Consider the following 21,739-nt stretch of genomic DNA (forward strand, 5'->3'; position numbering starts at 1 on the left):
AATCACAAACCAGTCATGAAACATACAGAGGAGGGATAGGGGCTTTGGGATTCACAAAATGGTAAGTGCACAGTAGGTAAAAGAATACCATCGTCCAGGCATACCTGAATCACATGAATTTAAAGGGAGCGGAATCATATTAGCATGCTTAGATACAAACTTCACAACAAGACCACAAGTAAAAGCAGGCCAGAAATAAAAGAAACTGAAGCAGGAATAGACACATGTTGTTGTTGAATCTTTAAATTAAACTAGGACACACCAGTGAAAATAGAGGAAAACGAATGAAAGAACCAAGGCTTACAAATGATTAGCCTTGGCTTGCTACCGGCCAATAGTAGTAGAATAACACAGAATTTTTCTTTAAGTACGAGAGAGGGGTTTTTGAAAGCCAAGTCTTGTGTCTTGTTAATGAAAGACTTAGGGTATTTATAGCTTTGAAAATAGGCATAAAATAAGGTAACAAATAAAGGTTTAGCACAATTATGGAAGTAATCACAATTAGAATCCAATTAATACAAGTACTCCCCTTTAATCAAAGAATTATAGCTTGAACGGATACCAACATAGATAACTAAGGGAAGAAAATTAGTTTGGGAAAGATTGGTTTTTACCATATAAGGGGTAGTAAAAGTATAGATCATATGATTGAGCCTAAGTACAGAATACTCTAATTTTAGGAAAGGATTCAGCAAGAATGAAGCATCACAAAAAATAAGGGAATGGAATCAATCAACTCAAACAAACTAGTGAAATTTTAGAGGTTTATAAGAAAACCTTGCAATCAAACCGTAATTAAAAGGAAATCAGGATCAATCAAGAGGGAGTCATGATTTTGCACTTCAACATATAAATAGAGAAGAACGAACAAGAGTATCAGACATGCGAGGTCAGCCATATTAATAAAAGGAAGCAAGAGAGGAACAAACTAGATGAACACAGTCATACAGAAGTGACACGAGTAGGCTAAGGAATCAGTAGCAAAAAAAAGGAACCCATTCGAAGCGTGGTGATCAACAGAAATTTTAACAAAGTCAAATAGCCAAAGCTAACACATGGAACCAGAGTGAAGAAACCAATCTAACACATAGAAACAGGTAAAGAAGGCCAGGCCAACACACAGAAACAAATAAAGAAAACCTTTAAGACTCACAGTACAAGTAAAGAAAATCTTTAAGAAATTAGGGTTTTAACAAAGTTGAGTTAAAAGCAGTAAGAACTTAAAATAGGCCAAGATAAACAAAGAAAAGGGTCTAATCATAAAGAAATCGATCGAATCAAATAAACAAAGTCAGTTCCAGAACCCCGGATAAAACCAAAATAATTAGGATTTTCAACATGATGAATTAGGTAAAAGAAAAACATTAATAAACTGTTAAGCATAGAAAGGTCATATGATAATACTGAAAATCATAGGATACGTTATTTAAAAAGAGGTTGAGAAACCCTAGCCTTGAAGACGAAGAGTCATTTTTGAAAAATCGGGAAAAACCTTTGAGGAAACACTAAAAGCTCATAACATACATAGATCTAAAAGAAATAAAAAAATCTTTAGAGTTTAAGGTTTCGGAGAACCTAGAGAAGGTGAGAAAACCTTAAAACGTTACCGGGTTTAGCCGGAAGAGTCATAGATCTTACTCGAACGGCCATGGATAGCCGGAAAATGGCATGAGAAACCATGGGAGGCAAGTGAACTGCCTCTGGTTCACTTGAAGGCCTCAAAATGATGACGCACATTCAAGAGGGAACCATAAGGCTGGTTGGTGGCGAGGACCCATGGATTTTTGTAGGGAGATGGCCGGAGAAGGTGGACAAGGTACATCAGAGAGGATGGGAGAAGAAAAGGTTCTAGAGAGAACCAGAGATAGAGATAGAGAGAGAGAGAGATTAGAGACTGGTTGAGAAAGAATGAGACGGGGAAATGAGAGATGAGGGGTAGTCTTTAGGGATTAATATGGTAAGAGTGAATTCGGACCGTTGATCAAAGTTGATCAACGACCAGGATTAACTCAGGTCGGGGCTAGGTATGGTTTGGGTTTGGGCTTGGGTCCGGTGGTTTTTTAATTGGGTTGGGGGTCCGTTTGATTTAGGCTAGAATTGAAAGCCAATTTTGGCTATAAGTTAAATAGCCAGTTTTCCCTATTTAATTTATAGAAAAATAGTAGATAATTTCTAAAAATAATTTAAAAATGCTAATATAATTTATAATACATAATTAGCAATTTAAAAGTACAGGATCCAATTTTATGCATATAAAACATACTTAGTTCTTAAAAAAGCTAATATTGCAATTATGTGCAATTTAGCTTTAAAAAATACTTAATATAATTATAAATATATGTAAAAATTATCGTAGTCATATTTTAGTATAAATATAGAAATCCAATAGATGAATTATTAAAATAATAATTTTGGAAATAATTATTGGGAGTTTTATGGATAAAAGGTAGGAAATAAATCAATTTAAAACCTTAAAATTATGGAAAAAATAATAAAAACCTTGGACATGCTTTTATATGCATATATATATGTATATAATTTTGAAGGTATTTTGCATATTGAAAATATATAAGGAAAAATTGGATATCAACAGGATCCGCCAAGACTTGGTGGAGAGATTATTGCTTGGCTAGACCAGCCGGATCACCAGCTTTGACCTGGGAGCAGTTTGCTCAGCTATTTCTAGAGAAGTTTCTCCCCATCACTCAAAGAGAGATCTACCAAAGGCATTTTGAGCGTCTCCAGCAGGGTTCTATGACTGTTACTCAGTATGAGACCAGATTCATCGACTTGGCCCGTCATGCTCTTATCATACTTCCCACCGAGAGAAAGAGGGTGAGGAGGTTCATTGAGGGATTATCCAACCTATTCGACTTAAGATGGCCAAGGATACGGGGAGTGAAATTTCTTTTCAGGAGGCGGCCAATGTGGCCAGGAGAGTTGAGATAGTTCTATCGTAGGGAGGTGGTCAGAGGTCTGACAAAATGCCTCATCATTCAGGCAGATTCAATGGTACCTCATCTGGAGGTAGGGATTCGTATGGTAGAGGCCATCCTCCTAGGCCTTTTCAGTTAGCACTTCAGGTTTCTCACGGTGCTTCAGGTGGTCGTGGTTCCCATATACAGTATTCTGATTAGTAGACCTACAGTGCACCACTAGCTCCTATCAGTGCACCGCCGCTTCAGATTTTCCAGGGCCGTCAGCCCCAGCAGCCAAGGACTTGTTTTACTTGTGGCGACACGAGGCACATTGCTAGATATTGCCCTCGAGCACCGAGCAGTTCTCAGTAGTAGGGTTCCTGTGCTATAGTTCAGGCACTAGGTGTTCCACCGCCCACTCTGCCAGCAAAGGGTGGGGGTATAGGTGCTAGAGGTGGAGGTAGAGGTATTAGAGATGGAGCTCAGGCCGCTAGAGGTGGAGGCCAGCCAACAGCAAGCTGTCCCAGAGATGTAGTTTAGGGTGGTGGGGCCCAACCCCGATGTTATGCTCTTCCAGTCAGGCCCGAGGCTGAGGTTTCTGATGCAATTATCACAAGTATTGTTTTGGTTTGTAGCAGAGATGCTTCTGTTTTATTTGATCTAGTATCTACATAATCCTATGTGTCGTCTTATTTTGCACTATATCTGGTTATGCCTAGTGATTCTTTGAGTGCTGCTGTTTATGTGTCTATACTAGTGGGTGATTCTATTATGGTAGATCGAGTCCATTGTTCATGGTATAGTTATGATTGGGGGTCTCGAGACTCGTGTAGATTTGCTTCTTCTAGACATAGTCGATTTCGATGTCATATTGGGGATGGACTGGTTATCACCTTACCACATTATCTTGGACTGTCATGCCAGGATTGTGACCTTAAATTTGCCAGGTTTGCCTCGTTTAGAGTGGAGAGGGACTCCTGGTCATTCCACCCGTAGTGTTCTCTTATGTAAAGGCTCGGCATACGATCAAGAAGGGGTGTTTGGCCTATTTGGCCTATGTTCGTGATTCTAGTGTTGAGGTTTCTTCTATTAATTCTGCGTGCGTTGTTCGTGAGCTTCCGGAGGCATTTCATAAAGGAACCTGCTGGGTATGCCACCCGACATGGATATTGACTTTTGCATTGATTTGGCACCGGGCACTCAGCCCATTTCTATCCTGCTGCATCGTATGGCCCCGTCTGAGTTGAAAGAGTTGAATGAGCGGTTGCAAGACTTGCTTGAAAAAGGTTTCATTAGACCTAGTGTTTTGCCTTGGGGTGAGCCGGTGTTTTTTGTTAAGTAGAAAGACGGATCGATGAGAATGTGTATTAATTATTGGCAGTTGAACAAGGTTACAATCAAGAATAAGTATCCTTTGCCGAGGATTGATAATTTGTTTGACCAACTTCAGGGTGATAAGGTATTTTCGAAAATTGACTTGAGATCTAGTTACCATCAGTTGAGGATTAGGGTATCCGATATCCTTAAGACAACCTTCTGCACTCGGTATGGGCATTATGAATTCCTAGTGATGTCATTCGGGTTGACAAATGCCCTAGCAGCTTTTATGGATTTGATGAACCGAGTGTTTAGCTTACTTGGATTCGTTCGTGATAGTCTTCATTGATGATATTTTGATCTATTCCCGTAGTCGGGAGGATCATGAGCAGCATCTTAGAATGATTGTTCAGACATTGTGAGATAGTCAGTTGTATGCCAAGTTTTCAAAGTGCGAGTTCTAATTGAGTTCAGTTGCATTCCTAGGCCATGTTGTATCAGCAGAGGGTATTCAAATTGATCCGAAGAATATTGAGGCAGTTAAGAACTATCCTAGACCAGCATCAGCTATAGAGATCCGAAGTTTCTTGGGATTGGCAGGCTACTATCGTTGGTTTGTGGAGGGATTTTCATCTATCGCAGCCCCGATGACCAGGTTGACCCAGAAGGGTTCCCAGTTTAGATGGTCAGATGAGTGTGAGGCGAGCTTTCAGAAGCTCAAGATAGCTCTGACTACGACACCAGTGTTGGTTTTGCCCATAGGTTTATTATGATGCATCTCGTATTGGACTTGGTACGGTGTTGATGCAGGATGGCAAGGTCACTGCCTATGCTTCGCGGCAGTTGAAGATTCATAAGAAGATTTACCCGGTTCATGACTTAGAGTTAGCAGCCATTGTTCACGTATTGAAGATCGGGAGGCATTATCTGTATGGCGTGGCATGTGAGGTGTTCACGGATCAAAGGAGTCTGCAGTATTTGTTCAAGTAGAAGGAGCTAAATTTGAGGAAAAGAAGGTGGTTGGAGCTATTAAAGGACTATGATATCACCATCTTATATCATCCATGAAAGGCCAATGTGGTGGCCGATGATTTGAGTAGTAAGTCATCCAGTATGAGCAGTCTTGCTTATATTTTGGTCGGTGAGAGGCCGCTTGCTTTGGATGTTCAGGCTTTGGCCAATCAGTTCGTGAGTTTGGATGTTTCTGATCCCAGCCGTGTGTTAGCTTGCACAGTCACTCGTTCTTCTTTATTGGAGCGTATCCGAGATCGGCAGTATGATGATACTCATTTATGTGTCCTTAGAGACATGGTGCAACACGGAGGTGCCAAGAAGGTTACCGTAAGAGATGATGGAGTTTTGAGATTGCAGGGTCGAGTTTGTGTGCCTAATGTAGATGGGCTTCGGGAGTTGATTTTAGAGGAGGCCCACAGTTCTCGGTACTCTATTCATCCGGGAACTGCTAAGATGTATCAGGATTTGCGGCAGCATTATTGGTGGAGAAGAATGAAGAAGGATATCGTTGCATATATGGCTCAGTGTTTGAATTGTCAGCAGGTTAAGTACGAGCATCAGAGACCTGGTGGTTTGTTCCAGAAGATTGATATTCCTGAGTGGAAGTGGGAGCGTATCACTATGGACTTCGTTGTTGGACTCCCATGGACTCAGAGTTAGTTTGATGCATTGTGAGTTATTGTTGATAAACTGACCAAGTCAGCACATTTCATTCCTGTGGCGGTCTCCTATTCTTCCAAGAGGTTAGCTTAGATCTATATCCGAGAGGTAGTTTGTCTTCATGGTGTGCCCGTGTCTATCATTTCGGACCGAAGTATGCAGTTTACCTTCCATTTCGGGAGAGCAGTTCAGCGAGAGTTGGGCACACGGGTTGAGTTGAGCACAACGTTTCATCCTCAGATGGACGGGCACTCCGAGTGGACCATTTAGATTTTGGAGGATATGATCCGAGCTTGTGTAATTGACTTTGGAGGCTCGTGGGATCAGTTTTTGCCTTTAGAAGAGTTTGCCTATAACAACAACTACCAGTCAAGTATCTAGATGGCTCCTTATGATACTTTGTATGGTAGGCGCTGTCAGTCACCGGTTGGATGGTTTGAGCCGGGGAAGGCTCAGTTTTTGGGTATAGATCTAGTACAGGATGCCTTGGACAAGGTCAGGATCATTCAGGATAGGCTTCGTATAGCTCAGTCCAGGCAAAAGAGTTATGCCGACTGTAAGGTTCGTGATTTGGCGTTCATGGTCAGTGAGCGGGTATTGCTTCGAGTGTCGCCTATGAAGGACATGATGAGATTTGGGAAGAAGGGCAAGCTTAGCCCTAGATTCATTGGCCCGTTTGAGATTCTTGATCGAGTGGGGGAGGTGGCTTATAGACTTGCGTTGCCGCTGAGCTTATCAGCCGTGCATCCAGTGTTTCATGTATCCATGCTTCGGAAGTCTCACGACGATCCATCCCACGCGTTAGATTTTAGAACTGTCCAGTTGGACAAGGACTTGTCTTACTGTAAGTTCATAACTTAGACGCATTTCAACCATTTTTCACACTCTTTCAAAACCAAAACATCCTGGGACGTTTTTTCAAGGGCAACGTCTTCTCCAAATCGATTGTAAGTCAATTTTAACTCGTTTCCTTCAATCATTAACATCTTTCACATGATTTCAACTCAAAATCAATGATTTTCATAGGGGAAATTGGGTGTTTTGGATAGAACCTAGATTTTTCAAAAATTGGGGATTTAGACCTTGATTTGAGGTCCGATTTCAAAACAAATTATATATTTGGGTTCGTGGGAGAATGGGTAATCAGGTTTTGGTTCGAACCTCTAGTTTTAATCATGTGGGCCCGGGGGCGATTTTTGACTTTTTGGGTACAACTTTAGAAAACTTATTTTCATGTATTAGCATTGATTCATTTAGCGTTTACTGATGTAATTAAGTAACTTATGGCTAGATACGAACAAATTGGTGGTGGAGTCGAGAGGTAAAGCGATAATTGAAACTTGAATTGTGTTCGTGGCATCGAGGTAAGAGTTTGGTCTAACCTTAGCTTGAGGGATTGGGAGTCGTGTCTTATTTGCTACGTGTTAATTGTGGAGTACGACGTATAGGCATGGTGACAAGTATCTATACGTCGGTATCATGCATGTCCATGAGTCTTGTATTGTAATTATTATGACTCCGTTGTGGTTTATTGTGCGTCACATGCTATTATCATTATTGTTCCCTTGCCAGGATGTTACTGCCATATTATTGTTCCCTTGCTGGGATGTTTGTTTTGATATTATTGTTCCCTTGCTGGGATGTTGTTGAAATATTATTGTTCCCTTTCCGGTATTTTGTTATATTGCTCTTGATCCCTTGTCGGGATTATTTTGTGATTGTTGTTGATTTGTAACTGGGATCGCTTTGCTTCGCTTTATTTTATAGAAGAAAGAGACCAAATGAGAGTGAAAGGCAAGGGCAAGCGATAGAAAGGAGAGTCCCTAGCTACAGATTTTTTCCGTCGCTAAACCCTGGTTTTTTTAGAAGTGCAACGAGATATATGAAATGGGATCGGGTTGCATGCCTACAACGAGATACATGAGTTGCACGCCTGCAACAAGATGTGAAATGAAAGTGAATTCTGCAATTGTTTTTCTTATCCTTATTAGTAATTGGATGTTGGTTTCTTTATATTCTCTTGATATCCTGTTATTTTCTATTATTCCCCCGAAGCATGTTTTCGCCCTCCCATCTTTAACTGTAATTATCTGCTTTTATTTTTCTTTTTGTATATGATTTAACCGCACATGTTTATTTGGTAGTCTGGTCCTAGCCTCGTCACTACTTTTCCGAGGTTAGGCTAGGCACTTACCAGCACATGGGGTCGGTTGTGCTGATACTACACTCTGCACTGTGTGTGTATACTGATACCAGAGCGCTTGGATCGCAGTGAGGGTGTTGTCTTCAGTCCACATAGGCGACCCGAGGTAGTTCTGCAGACGTCCGCGGGCCTTGGAATCACCTCCTATCTTTCCTTTATCCTATTTCCTTTACTTATTTCAGAAGTAGTGTATCTCTTATCTTTCAGACTTTGTATGTAGTATTCTTAGACCGTTTGTGAAACTGTGACACTAGTTCTGGGTAGTCGATGCTCAAACAATTGTATTAGATATATATTCAGATAATTTATTGCTTTTCTTTTGCTTATTGTAATTTCTGCTGTCTACACGTTATTGCCTTATAATTGTTAATGAATATAAAATTGGTAAAAGGGTAATTTGTTCAAATAGCCGGCTTGCCTAACTCACATTAATAGGCACCATCACGACTCTAGAGGGTGAAAAATCTGGGTCGTGACACAAGGACCTTTAGCATCTCCGAGAAGTTGTTGAAATGCAATAAGAACATTAGCATCTTGCAAATGAGTAGGGAGAAGTGATTCGACGAAGAGAAGTATAAAAAGCTATGTGACTTACAGAGACATAATAGGAAATTCGGAATAGAATTATTTCAAATATTGTAGTTAGATGCTTGCATTCCTTCAAGTTTGTCTCTCATCGATACGCAAAATTGTTAGACTAAAGGAAGAGGTCAATCTATGGGTCAAAATCTGACTAAGGATATTGGACACGAAGAGGTATTATTAGAAGTAATTTGGCCGAGGTCGACTAATGACTAATGAAACTCACCGCCGAGAAGTCGATCACGGCTGAGGTTAAATTTCAAAAGCAACAGTAATTGCTAGTTTTGTAATAGGATTTTTTTGAATATTCTCCGTACTTGTATTTCTAGGAATGATTAGGGGTATGTCCTATATAAATAGAAAGAGAGAGATAAGGTGAAGGGCATGTAATATTCTCCGATAATAACTCTCTTGAAAAGCAGACTCTTTAGATAAATAGAAACACCACTTTTCTAAAGAGATTCGTTTTGTTGATTATTCTATACTTTTCCCATTAGATCCGAGAAAGTCTCCAATATTCTCATAGTTATTTGTCATTCATCATTGTTAGAATGAAGAATCATGCACCTCATTCAATATTGGGTGAATCATTTTCCTTATTTACGTTTAGTGTCATTTATTGTTATTTAATGCTTGTTATTCTCATCCATTATTGACCTTGAAATATTAAATACACGTTACATTAAACTTGTTCTGACACTGTTCTATATCATCCATGTAGGCTGATTTTAGATTTGAAGATATTATCTTTAACTAGGATTAACTTCTTATATATTAAGTTATTTATTTTAACCAAAGGCTCAAATTTTTTGGTTAAACAATTTGGCGACGTTTGTGGGGATTTTCTAGTTAAAATTTTAGTTTCTTCTAGATCTATAACTAACCAAAAAAATACAAAACCCTATACTTTCTTGTGCACACATATCTAACATGGCAGGTAACGGAGGAGAAAGGATAAAGGCGGTAGCCGACCTCATCACCAACCTCTTAAACATCATCAACGAGGTCTACAGAACAGAGGGTGAGTATATAACACCAAATGCCTCTCCCCGGCAAAGTGGCTCACCCCTTCCTCCTGGTAGTATCACAACGTTCCACGGTAAAGAAGCGTCCATGTCAACAACGGATAAGGCGCCATCGACGGTGAAGAAGTTGCTCGAAGCTTGGATGACGAATACATTGACCAGCATCCTCGACAAACCCGCTCAAAAGGCGATCAGAGAGAGTTCAAGGACCTGTGTTTCACTAATAACAGTCGAGCAACACGACCCTCCTCCTACCATAGAAGGTATCACTAACAATGTTAATAATGCAGTTGACGACACCCTCACAGCCATTTTAAGGAATATGGAAGCGATGGAAAATGAAAACAAAATGCTCTGAGACCAAATGAAAGAGCATCAAGAAAGGGTATACAAAGTACTGGGCTCCCCAAAACTCTTACCAAAAAGATACGCTGGCCGGTTTGTCGAGCAGTCGTACAGTGATGAAGCCGCACCACATGCCATACCTAAAACCTTCAAAATGCTGTTATACCTTAAAATATATGATGGTACAGCAGACTCCGAGGATCATGTGACTCACTATGCCACTGTATTAAAAGGCAACAACCTCGCCAAAGAGCAAGCATCTTCCATCTTATTGAAAAGGTTTGGCGAAACTCTCACCGAAGGCGCATTAAGCTGGTATTCACAGCTGCCTGCGTGCTGCATTGAAACATTTAAAGAGATGGCCAACAAATTCGTAACGGTCCATGCCGTAAATAAGAAGGCTGAGGCAAGAGTAAATGATATATTTGCCATCAAACAATCACCTAGAGAAGGACTGATGGACTTCCTCACTCTATTCAACCCGTGTAAGGATGACCTTACAAAATGTATCGGAAGGAATGGCTGTGGCATCTTTCCAGAGCGGTTGAACAGAAGTGGTTCAAGGGAAACCAAAATGCTGCTGAGTCGGCTCATGAAATATCCCCCGACCACTTGGGATGAAATACACAATGCCTATTGTGCCGAGGTCCGAGCTGACGAAGACGACCTAAATGGACTAACCCAACTGTTGACCTAGTACAAGTCGAGTCCAAAAAAGGCCGGAGAAATGACAAAAGAAGGGATCTATCATGTCCACGACCCAACCAAGAAAGATATCAACCGTATGTCAGAGGCGCCATCAGGCCGCCTTCCCGCCACGATGAAGGCCTATCTAGGCCAAGAATCCACCGAAGCGAGAGAGGTATGTCTCCTTTACTATCTGCTCTTATTTGTGTTTCACCCTTAAATATAGTCTACGCCTTGAAGAATCTCGGCCCAAAAGTGAAGTGGTCACCTAAGATGAGGACCCACCCGAGCACCGGGAAGTCAAACACCCTCTACAAATTCCACCAGCAACGAGGTCATAAAATCGAGGACTGCATCGCTCTAAGACAAGAGGTCGTGAACATACTTCACCAAGGGCACTTGAAAGAGCTGTTGAGCGACCGAGGAAGGGCCAACTTCGCTCGAGGACGTGAACAGCACCAGGGCCTACCAAATGATCATCGCAGGGGGCGATGATGCTTCGATCAATAGCGTAAACTTCACCACCATCCAAAAACTCAAACGGTCGATCACTCATGAATGGTACGACGAACGCAAAGAAACTATCATCTTTGATAAGTCAGATACCTACAGTTTGGTTTTTCTTTACTATGACGCTCTTGTTATCACTTTACGCATATTAGATACAAATGTGAGACATATTATGGTGGACGATGGGAGCAGTGTGTGCATTATACACCCTCGATTACTTGCACAGATGAAACTCAAGGATAATATAGTGCCACGCTGTATAACGCTAACTGGTTTTAACAATGCACTTGAACAAACATCTAGAGAAATCACACTCTACGTCTTGGTCGGCGGCGTCACTCTAAAAACCACATTCCACATCATGGATTAGGACACGGTGTAAAATGCCATAATAGGTCGGCCTTGGATACACGCCATGAAGGCCATCCCCTCCAGCTTGTACCAAGTTATCAAATTTCCCACCCTATAGTGAGTATTCAGCATTCGAGGAGAACAATGCACTTCCCGAGAATGTTATCGCATCGCCCAAGATTGTACATACACCCTACAAATGAAGGGCAAAGCCAAAGAGGCATAGCAATTAATAGGGTTGAGGTCTAGCGGTAATGAAAAGAAGGACGTCATCAACGATCCCGAAATTATAGAGGCCACGGGATCGACCATAGAAGACCTCAACCCCGTCTAACTTGATGATAATGACCACAACAAGAAAGCTTACATCGGCCACAAGCTTCGGGAACCAGGTTTCCATTATTTCTTAACTAATAACGCGGACAATTGTTTGCCTTTTCAAAGACATGCCATGTATCCCAAAAGATATAGAGACACACAAGTTGAATGTCGATCCATTTTACTCCTCGATAAGGCAAGTTAGGCAGAAGTTCAATTCTGCAATAAATGATGTAGTCCGCGAAGAGGTTGAAAAACTACTGGAAAACGACTCCATCAGAGAATCAAAATAGCCCTAATGGGTCGCCTATGTGGTCATGGTGAAAAAGAAGAATGGAAAATGGCAGATGTGCGTAGACTTCACAGATTTGAATAAAGCATGCCCAGAAGACTCATTCCCGGTACCCCATATCGAATAGCTAATTGATGCAACAGCCAAGAATGAGCTGTTAAGCTTCTTAGATGCATACTCGGGTTATAACCAGATCCTCATGGAGGAGGAAGACCAGGAGAAGACCACTTTCATCACCCACCAAGGAACGTATTGCTATAGGGTGATGCCTTTTGGACTGAAAAACACGGGGGTGACATATCAAAAGTTGGTGACAAAGATATTCAAAGACCAACTCGGCAAAACCATGGAGGTTTATATAGACAATCTGTTGGTCAAGTCAAAAAGAAAGAGGATCACATCAATCACCTGAAAGAAGCCTTCGATATACTCAAGCGATATAGAATGAAACTGAATCTTGAAATGTGCACATTCGACGTGACCTTAGAGAAATACCTGGGCTTCCTAGTGTCACCACAAGAAATTGCGTTCAACCTCGACAAAATCAAAGCTGTAAAGGGGATATCGGAGAACTTAACCAACAAAAAAATGTTAAGAGATTGACTGGCCATATAGCCTCCTTGTCAAGATTCATCTCACAGTCATCCGACATATGCCACAAGTTTTTTGGTGTACTCAAGAAAGACAACGACATCCAATAGACCTCCAACTACATCGATGCCCTGAATGAGTTAAAGGCTTACCTATCATCACCGCCACTGCTCTCCAAATCAGATCCCGGAGAATGCCTTCTAATCTACCTGGCTGTATTCGAAGAGGTGGTGAGTGTAGTCCTGGTCCAAGAAAATAAAGTACGCAAACTCCCGTCGAAAAATTGGCCCTGGCTTTGGTCGTAGCATCACAAAAGCTTAGACCCTACTTCCAATGCCACCCCATCTCGATGGTCACGACTTTTCCCTTGAGAGGTATTTTGCATAAGCCCAAACTATCGAGCAGATTGGACAAATAGGCCATAGAATTAAGCGAACATGATATCACATATCAACCGCGAACGGCGATAAAGTCGCAAGTACTTGCCGACTTCGTCACCGACTTCAGCGCAAAAATAATGCCTGAAGTCGAAAGAGAAGCCGCCAACACCTCTCAAATACAGGATATGTGGATTTTGTATATCGATGGTGCCTCTAATGAATTAGGATCTGGACTGGGACTCGTACTCGAGGTCCCGACAGCCAAAGTAATTTGTCAATCCATAAGATGCCTGGACATGACTAATAATGAGGACGAGTATAAGGCCGTGATTATAGGATTAAAGCTGCCACTCAAGTACGGAGCGAGGCGAGTTGTCTTACGCTACGAATCTCAACTAGTTGTCAACCAAGTCACAGGAACTTTCCAAATCAAAGAGTAAAGGTTACAAAAGTATTAGGCCGAGATCTGCAAGTTGCTGCCCAAATTTGATGAATTCCAGCTCGACCAGGTCCCTTGAGCGTAAAATATCAAAGCATATGGCCTTGCCAAACTAGCGACGACCACTAAAAGCATAACTGGAGAAGGAAATGTTGTTACCCTCCTCCACTCATCGATTGATCAAATCGAGGTAAGGACTATAAACCTAACTTGGGACTGGAGCAACCGTATTTTTACATACATGCAAGACAGTGTGCTCCTTGATGATAAAAAAAAGCCAAGAAGCTTCGAATGCAAGCGGCCAGGTACAACATCATAGACAACGACTTATATAAAAGGACGTATGGTGCCCCCTAGCAAAATGCTTAGGCCTAAATCAGGCGCAACACGTTCTAGAAGAAGTCCATGAAGGCCATTGTGGAGCTCATTCCGACAATTGGGCTTTAGTTAGATGTCTCATACGAGAAGGCTACTACTGGACCGCCATAAAAAAAGGTCGCTGACTTCATGAGAAAATGCGAGCAATGCTAAAAATATGCCCCTATGATCCACAAAGCAGGCGAGCACCTCCACTCGGTCACCTCACTTTGGCCTTTCATCAAGTGGGGGATGGACATTGTCGCCCCCTCCCAGCGGGGCGAGGTAAAGTATGATTTCTTTGGGTTTTAACTGACTATTTTTCTAAGTGGGTAGAAGCAGGAGCATTCTCCCAGATACGCGAACAAGAAGTGATGACCTTCATATGGAAGAATATTGTGTGCCGCTTCATCTCCCCAAATAGATCAGTTGTGACATTGGACCCCAATTCACCAAGAAAAAGACTGTCGAGTTCTTCGAGAAGTGGCATATCAAAAGAATACTATCCACCCCATAACATCCCGTGGGCAATAGGCAAGCGGAGTCCTCCAATAAATTAATACGGAACATCGTAAAGAAAAAGCTCAAGAACGCCAAGGGACTATAGCCGAAACTACTGCCAGAAGTGCTATGGGAATATTGCACAATGCCAAAAAACGATCATAGGAGAGACACCCTACTCATTAGTCTATGGGACTGATGCAATAATACCAATCGAGGTCAGAGAATCAAGTCTGAGATACTCCCATGAGAGCGGATTGATGAACGACCAAAGCAGAAGCCAGGACCTCGACAAAGCCGAAAAATGGAGAGATATGGCCTATATAAGGATAATCCCCCAAAAACAAAAGGCAGAATGCTACTGCAAAACAAAAGACAAGGTTAGACCACTCAAAGTCGGGGACTACGTACTCAAGGCCAAAACACCGGCAAGCAAAGACCCGAGGGAGGGAAAATAGGGAACGAATTGGGACGACCCATACAAAATCACAGTAGCAACAAACAAAGGGTCATTTCAACTAGAAAATGATGGAAGGAAAACTGCTACCAAACAACTGGAACATCGCCCACCTCAAGTACTTTAACTTCTAAGGAAAAATGTTCTCTAAGCCTACTTTTTTCTGTCACTTGAGTTTTGTCCCAATTGGGTTTTCTCGGGAAGGTTTTTAATGAGACGACAAGGAGGACATTGTAAGCTAAAGTACAAATAGACGAGGGCGCTGACCGGTTAGTTCATTGCCAAACCTCTCAATGCTTATTTAGGTCGACCAATGAAGGGACTAGATAGACTGGGACTGGAATGTCGGCCTGAAAACATGTAAATTTCTCTAATATATATAAGCAGAACACAAGTACATGAAGCTCGCCTGTGTTTCCGCCAAAATAATGCTGCGTCAATTAAGCAAAAGTTACATTCGGCCTCGTTCGAATTAACAAAACATTTGACCTCGTTCGAATTAACTAAATATTTGACCTTGTTCGAATTAACTCACATTCGACCTCGTTCGAATTAACTAAACATTCGACCTCGATCAAATTAACTAAACATTCGACCTCATTCGAATTAACTAAACATTCAACCTCATTCGAATTAACTAAACATTCGACCTCGTTCGAATTAACTCATATTCGATCTTGTTTGAATTAAATCACATTCGACCTCGTTCGATCTAACTCACATTCGACCTAATTTGAATTAACTAAACATTCGACATCGTTCGAATTAAAAGACATTTGACCTCATTCGAATTAAAAGAAATTCGACCTCGTTCCAATTAAAATACATTCGACCTCGTTCCAATTAAAAGCCATTCGACCTCGTTCGAATTAAAAGACATTCGGCCTCATTCGTATTCACATTTAGCTTCATTCAGATCAACTGCGCCTTATAGTTAAGCTCATACGATCCTCGGTCATTATTGGTTTTAGGTTACGTTCGACCTTATTGGCCCCAGGTCATGAATACCTAGTTTGGCATTCAAACTCGATCAACATACGAACCGAGCTTCTATAACTAAAAACGGCCAAATGGCAGAATTAAGGAAAGAAACATACACGACCAAATAGAGAAAAGATGTAGAAACAAAAAAAACATTTCATACACCAAAAATATTCTTTACAAAGGCTAAATAGACACCCACAAAAGTATGCACAAAAATTACAAGGGAATAACTACTCAGTAGTGTCATCTCCACCATCACCCTCGCCATCAAAGTATGCGTCCTCATACCAAGTACCCTTTTTAATCCTGTCCAAGTCCTCTTTGCCATCACCAGTCCCCGGTGTAGCAGGGTCATAACCACAGGTGACCCGAGCTGCACGCACCTTAGCACGAGCATCCTCAAAATTAGCCTTAGGAACTCTCCCCGCCGTCATCAAATCCCAAAATATGTCTAGCTGGGCCTCGACGTGGATCCACTTCTCATACAAATCCTGTAGAACATCGAGATAAGCAGAAGTGTGAGAGCGGCGATTTGATCACCAATGTTTGAGACCTCTTTCTCTAGCCCCCCAATTTGCTCATCAAGCCGTGCTTCCCTGATCATGGTCATCTCCATATCACTCACCCATTTGGACCGGAGGACGCGGATTGTATCCTCTAATGCTGCCACCTTTGCTAAAGCCGCCAATCGAGCCAACTCGGCCTTCTCCAATTCTACCGTCTTCTCGATCACTTCATCACCCAAAGCATCAGCCCTGATCAAACACTGCTCGAGCTCGGCAAAGATACCACTTGGGTCTGAAGATCCGTACGCTCAGCCTTAACTCCCTTGCTCACTCCGAGCTCTTTTTCTTTGTCTCTAAGCATTCCCTCGAGCGCACTGCACTTACTGATGACTTTCATAAGCTCGTCATCTTTCTACTTTATCTCGTCTCTGATAGCTTGGAAATTACCACTTATACTGAACCGCCTGCATATCTCGCGATGCTTGTTGCGGTACTCGCAGTACTTCCTTTCCATTTTCTTACAAGTGGCTCTATGCTTCTCTCGTCGAGCACCCTCAATCTCAAAGATAATGGTCTATAAAAAAGAGAGCAAAAGAGAAAAGTCAGTCTAAAAAAGAGAGAGAGAGAGAGAGAGAGAGAGAGAGAGAAAGATGTAAGGCATAGAAAATAGGAAGATCGGAAAACTTACCCTTAGGGAGAGGCAGGCTATGCCCGGTGACAGGTCAGCATCATTGAATGTTGCTAGTGTCCTACCCTCCGTATTAGAACAAAGGGGACACAAGGAGGGGACCACGTCCTCCATGTTCAACAACAGGTCACGGTCCATGGGGACTTCGATGATATGAGTAGACCCTTCCAGCCTCACCTCCACCTGAGTGAATCCTTCATTGAATATTCGCACCTCCTCAGGATCAACGTCAGAACCGGTTTCATGACCGTCCTCAGCAATGACCTTTCCTCTCTTCTCATCGGATGATGGAACGCCAACCATTCCCGAGGATGACGGCTCGTTTCTCAACACGGCGTCTGTAACCTCAAATAGCCCTCCAGCTTCAACCACAACCTCAGTAAAGGAACATCTTCCACGACCCCCATAGGCAGCGGAGTTTCAGTTGATAGATTTGTGTCGCTCTCTGACGCAACCACGATCGGCTCACAGTCGCTCCTTGTAGAGTCCACCGCTCTACCTGTCCTATAACTAACATCCACAGCCCTCCCCTTGAGAGGAACCGAGTCCTCCTCGCTCTAGGATGACTCGTCAAACAAATGCAGAACATGAAGGGGCGGATTCTATGAAATTGGAGCCGTCGTTGGTTAAGTTGGTCTAGCCAAGGCCAAAGGCCAAGCTGAGGCAGATGACTGGGTAGACCCAGCTGCGGTCGCAGTTGAGGTAGATCCCTTCACAGTAGTTGCTTATTAGAACGCGGGAGTAGGAGCCCTCGACCTCCTTGAAACTCTCTATGCCAATGACAAAATAAATGAACAAAATCAATACCCGCAAAGATACAATCTAAAAAGACAACGACAAAGACCTGAGGTAAGCAGGCTTACCGGGTGGCTTAGGTCTGAACTTCTTGCGGAAGGCCGACCACTCGTGGATATCCACCATATGAGGAAGGACCAACTAACCCAATCGTAAATGTCCTCAACCGAAGGAGGGGGTTCGACCTCGGTTGCATGAAGAAAAGAGTCAATATAACAAGAGTCGACTAGTAAGAAGTACAATGAAGGGAAGGAAGGTGTAATGCCTCGTGAAAATGTTTACTCAAAAACACGAAGCTCGTAGTGACAAATAAGGAATATGTCAGTTCGGGCCCTTTGGATTGATCTGTGCAGTAAAAGTTAAGGAATTATGTTTCCTAAAAAAGTGCATTTCTGCGGTCCATTATGCGGACCGCAAAATCGCCGCAGAGTCAGATAGTTTGATTATAAATTTGAGGTCAACTATGCGGCCAATTATGCGATCGCATAATTAATATACGGGCTGCATAGTCATCGCATAATCTCCTTGGAATTTCTGGAAGGGGCAGTTTTGCGGTGCATTATGCGACCACAGAACAAGTATGCGGATCGCATTCCTGTCACACACCCAGACAGTTTGTCCGGGTTTTGAGGCCATTTTTGCGGTCCCTTTTGCGGACCGCATGTCCATTATGCGATTGCATAACCGATCGTAGATTGTGCCTGGGCTCCTATTTTCTATCTTTTAAAACCCGACCCCATCCCATTAAAAACACCCATTAGACCTCTTTTATGTTGTTTTTATTGCAAATAGAGTGAGAGAGGGAGCTCTAGAGGGAGAAACTAACTCACAAACCTTGCCAAATCTTTGAAGACTTTCAAGTAAAATTTGTCATGCCTTCACCCCAAGAGGTAAGAACTTGAGCCCTAACCTTTGGTTTTGAAATTCACACTAGAATGAGTAATTAGCTTGGGAGTTCACTGGTATAAGAATAGATTTTCTTGCATGCATAAAAGATAATAGGATATGGCGAGGTTGTGAACTAAAAATATAGTAATTGGGGTGTAAAATGATAGAAATCTCTCATAAAAGGGTCCTAAAATCACAATGCACACTTAGTTCTTGATAATATAATTAAATGAGCTAGAATCTTAATCATGTCCCTAATTCTTGGTTCAATTTGTAATTTTCATAAAATACATTGAAGTTGCTAAGAATCTCGGAATTTTGTAAGAAATTAAGGAAAGCTTTATGGAGGTATGTGTATGTCAAATGTGGTAAGACCGAAAACTTGATTGATGTATTGATTGTTATTTTATATGAATTGGTTCTGAAATTGTATATATATACATGAAAGGTGTGCCTCATCGTGTGCAAAGTACTATTCTAGATATTTAAAGATATGCAAAGAATATGAACTACATGTTGAAATTGCCTGGACTTCACGTCAAGATTTAAAACTGAGATTGTCATGCTAATTATGTGAAATCTTACCTATGCTTAGAACTTGAATTGCTTTTGTATGTGCTATGATCATAAATTGCAAGGTTGACATTGAAAGTGGAAATGATGTGATAAATGTGGCCCTAAGCGCCAGTGAATTGGTATGATACATGTGAAATAAAGATTCAAATGAGATGATTAGTGAGAAAGGAACAACGCCTAGATAAGGCGGCCTAGCCGATCGGGCTGTGATCGTACACCATGCCGCACACATGGTGGTAATGTGCTAGTATAGAATTTCAAAAAAGGGAAATGAGACAGTGATTGAGGTATATGTCTCAAATGAGGCAACCTAGCCGTTCGGATCGTGATCGGACACCGCTCAAGATAGCAGTGGTATTTAGAACCATGATGAACATATGAAATGCCCCAAACTAAAGTTATGGAAGTCATGTGAAAGTTGTACGATTCTTTATTTGATGATGCGCTGTTCGGTTAAAGCTTTGATTGTCTCTTGTGATTTCCTTGAATTCTTGTATGATAGTTCTTTCAAATAAGATGGTGTTTAGTTATACATACTACTACTATTCCATGGTACTAATGTCCCTTTTGCCGGGGGCGCTACATTTTTAAATGAATGTAGGTGGCTCCATAGTAGACTGTGCCGATTGTGCATAGCAGAGTATCCTCCTCTCATAGTCTTGGTGAGCCCCTTTTTCCTTCAAGGGGTTATGTTGCATATATTTTGTTGTAGATTTTCCACTTTTGAGGTATAGTCGAGGCCTTGTTGCGGGCATTGCCATAATTGTGTTTTGTATCCTTAGAGGCTCCATAGACGTTTGTGTGGGTTATGTACGGGTGTTGGACGGGTCTATGAACTAGGTTGTATCTCAAACTCTTGTTTCTCTAAATTGTGACTGTATGTAATCTTGGAACTTAACTACAGTTTAAGGTTGTAATATGAAATGATCTAACAATATTGAATGTACAACTTTTCCTATTGACTAATGTAACGACCCGACCGGTCGTTTTGAGCTTTTGCACTTCGCTCGCCAGTTCTTGCGCATTATTTGCCCCATGTGGTGTATTATGACTTATGTAAATCATTGGTGTTGGGTTTCAGGTTAATCAGAATGAATTTGGAAGAACAGTTCTCAATTGAAGATTTAAATTTGAAAGGTTTGACCAAAATTTGACTTATGTGTATTTGATCTCGGATTGGAACTTTTATGATTTGGTTAGCTCCGTTAGGTAATTTGTGACTTAGGAGTATGATCGGATTTGGTTTTGGAGGTCCGGTGTAGAATTAGGCTTGAATTGGCAAAGTTAGTATTTCGGCGAATTCCGGTTGATAGGAGAGATTTTGATATAGTAGTCAGAATGGAATTCCAAGAGTTGATGTAGCTTCATTATGTCATTTGTGATGTGTGTGCGAAATTTCAGGTTATTCGGACATCGTTTGGTTGGGTTTTTGATCGAAAGAGTATTTCAGAAGTTTTTGAAAACTTAGGCTTGAATTCGATGAGTTTTGGGTAATTTGATGTTGTTTGAGGTGTTTTGATGATTTGAGCAAGTTTGAATGATGTTATGAATTATGTTGGCATTTTTGTTCGGGGTCCCATGAGGCTCGGATAAGTTTTGGAAGAGTTTTTGGAAGATTTTGCCATTTTGAGCATAAGCATGTAATGATCCAAAGGTCCATTTTTAGCTCTAGAGATCAAAATTTGATTTTGAGACTTCCAGAATTTTGATAATGAATTATAGGACTGATCTGGAAAGTTTGGTCTAATTTCATCAAGTAGCGATTGGGTTTTTGACACGAAGCATGAGTTAATTGTTTAACGATTGAAATGGGTATTGAACTGAGCAAATGAGCTCCGAATTGAGTTTCGACTAAAGGGATATGTTCGTATCATTATTTGTGACTCATAGGAACAAGAATCATCGAATTCTGAGGTCCCAGGCCCGAGAAATAAATTTTTGAGTAAAATTATTTTTTGAAAATATTTAAGGAAAATGGAAATGAAATTTGATTAGAAAGTGATGATATCGGGCCCGTATTTTTGTTACTGCGCCCGGTACAGGTCTAATATATGGTTTAAGCACTTTCTGTAAAGTTTGGTTGAAAACACACGTCGTTTGATGTGTTTCACACTCAAAATGGAAAAATTGATGTTTTATGAATTTTTAAAGAATTCTTGGATTTTAAAGCTTAATTCATGGTATATGACATTATTTTGGCGATTTGATAACACTGTTAAGTTCGTAGGATGTTGTTGGGTTAGTGTATGTGTTTGGTTAGGAGCCCCGAGGGCTCGGGAGTGTTTTGGAGGTGTCTCGGAGTGATTTCGGACTTAGGGAAAATTGCAGAAACAGTACCCCCATGAACAGTACCGT

Source organism: Nicotiana sylvestris, chromosome 12 (assembly GCF_000393655.2).
Source record: "Nicotiana sylvestris chromosome 12, ASM39365v2, whole genome shotgun sequence".
Lineage (NCBI taxonomy): Eukaryota > Viridiplantae > Streptophyta > Magnoliopsida > Solanales > Solanaceae > Nicotiana > Nicotiana sylvestris.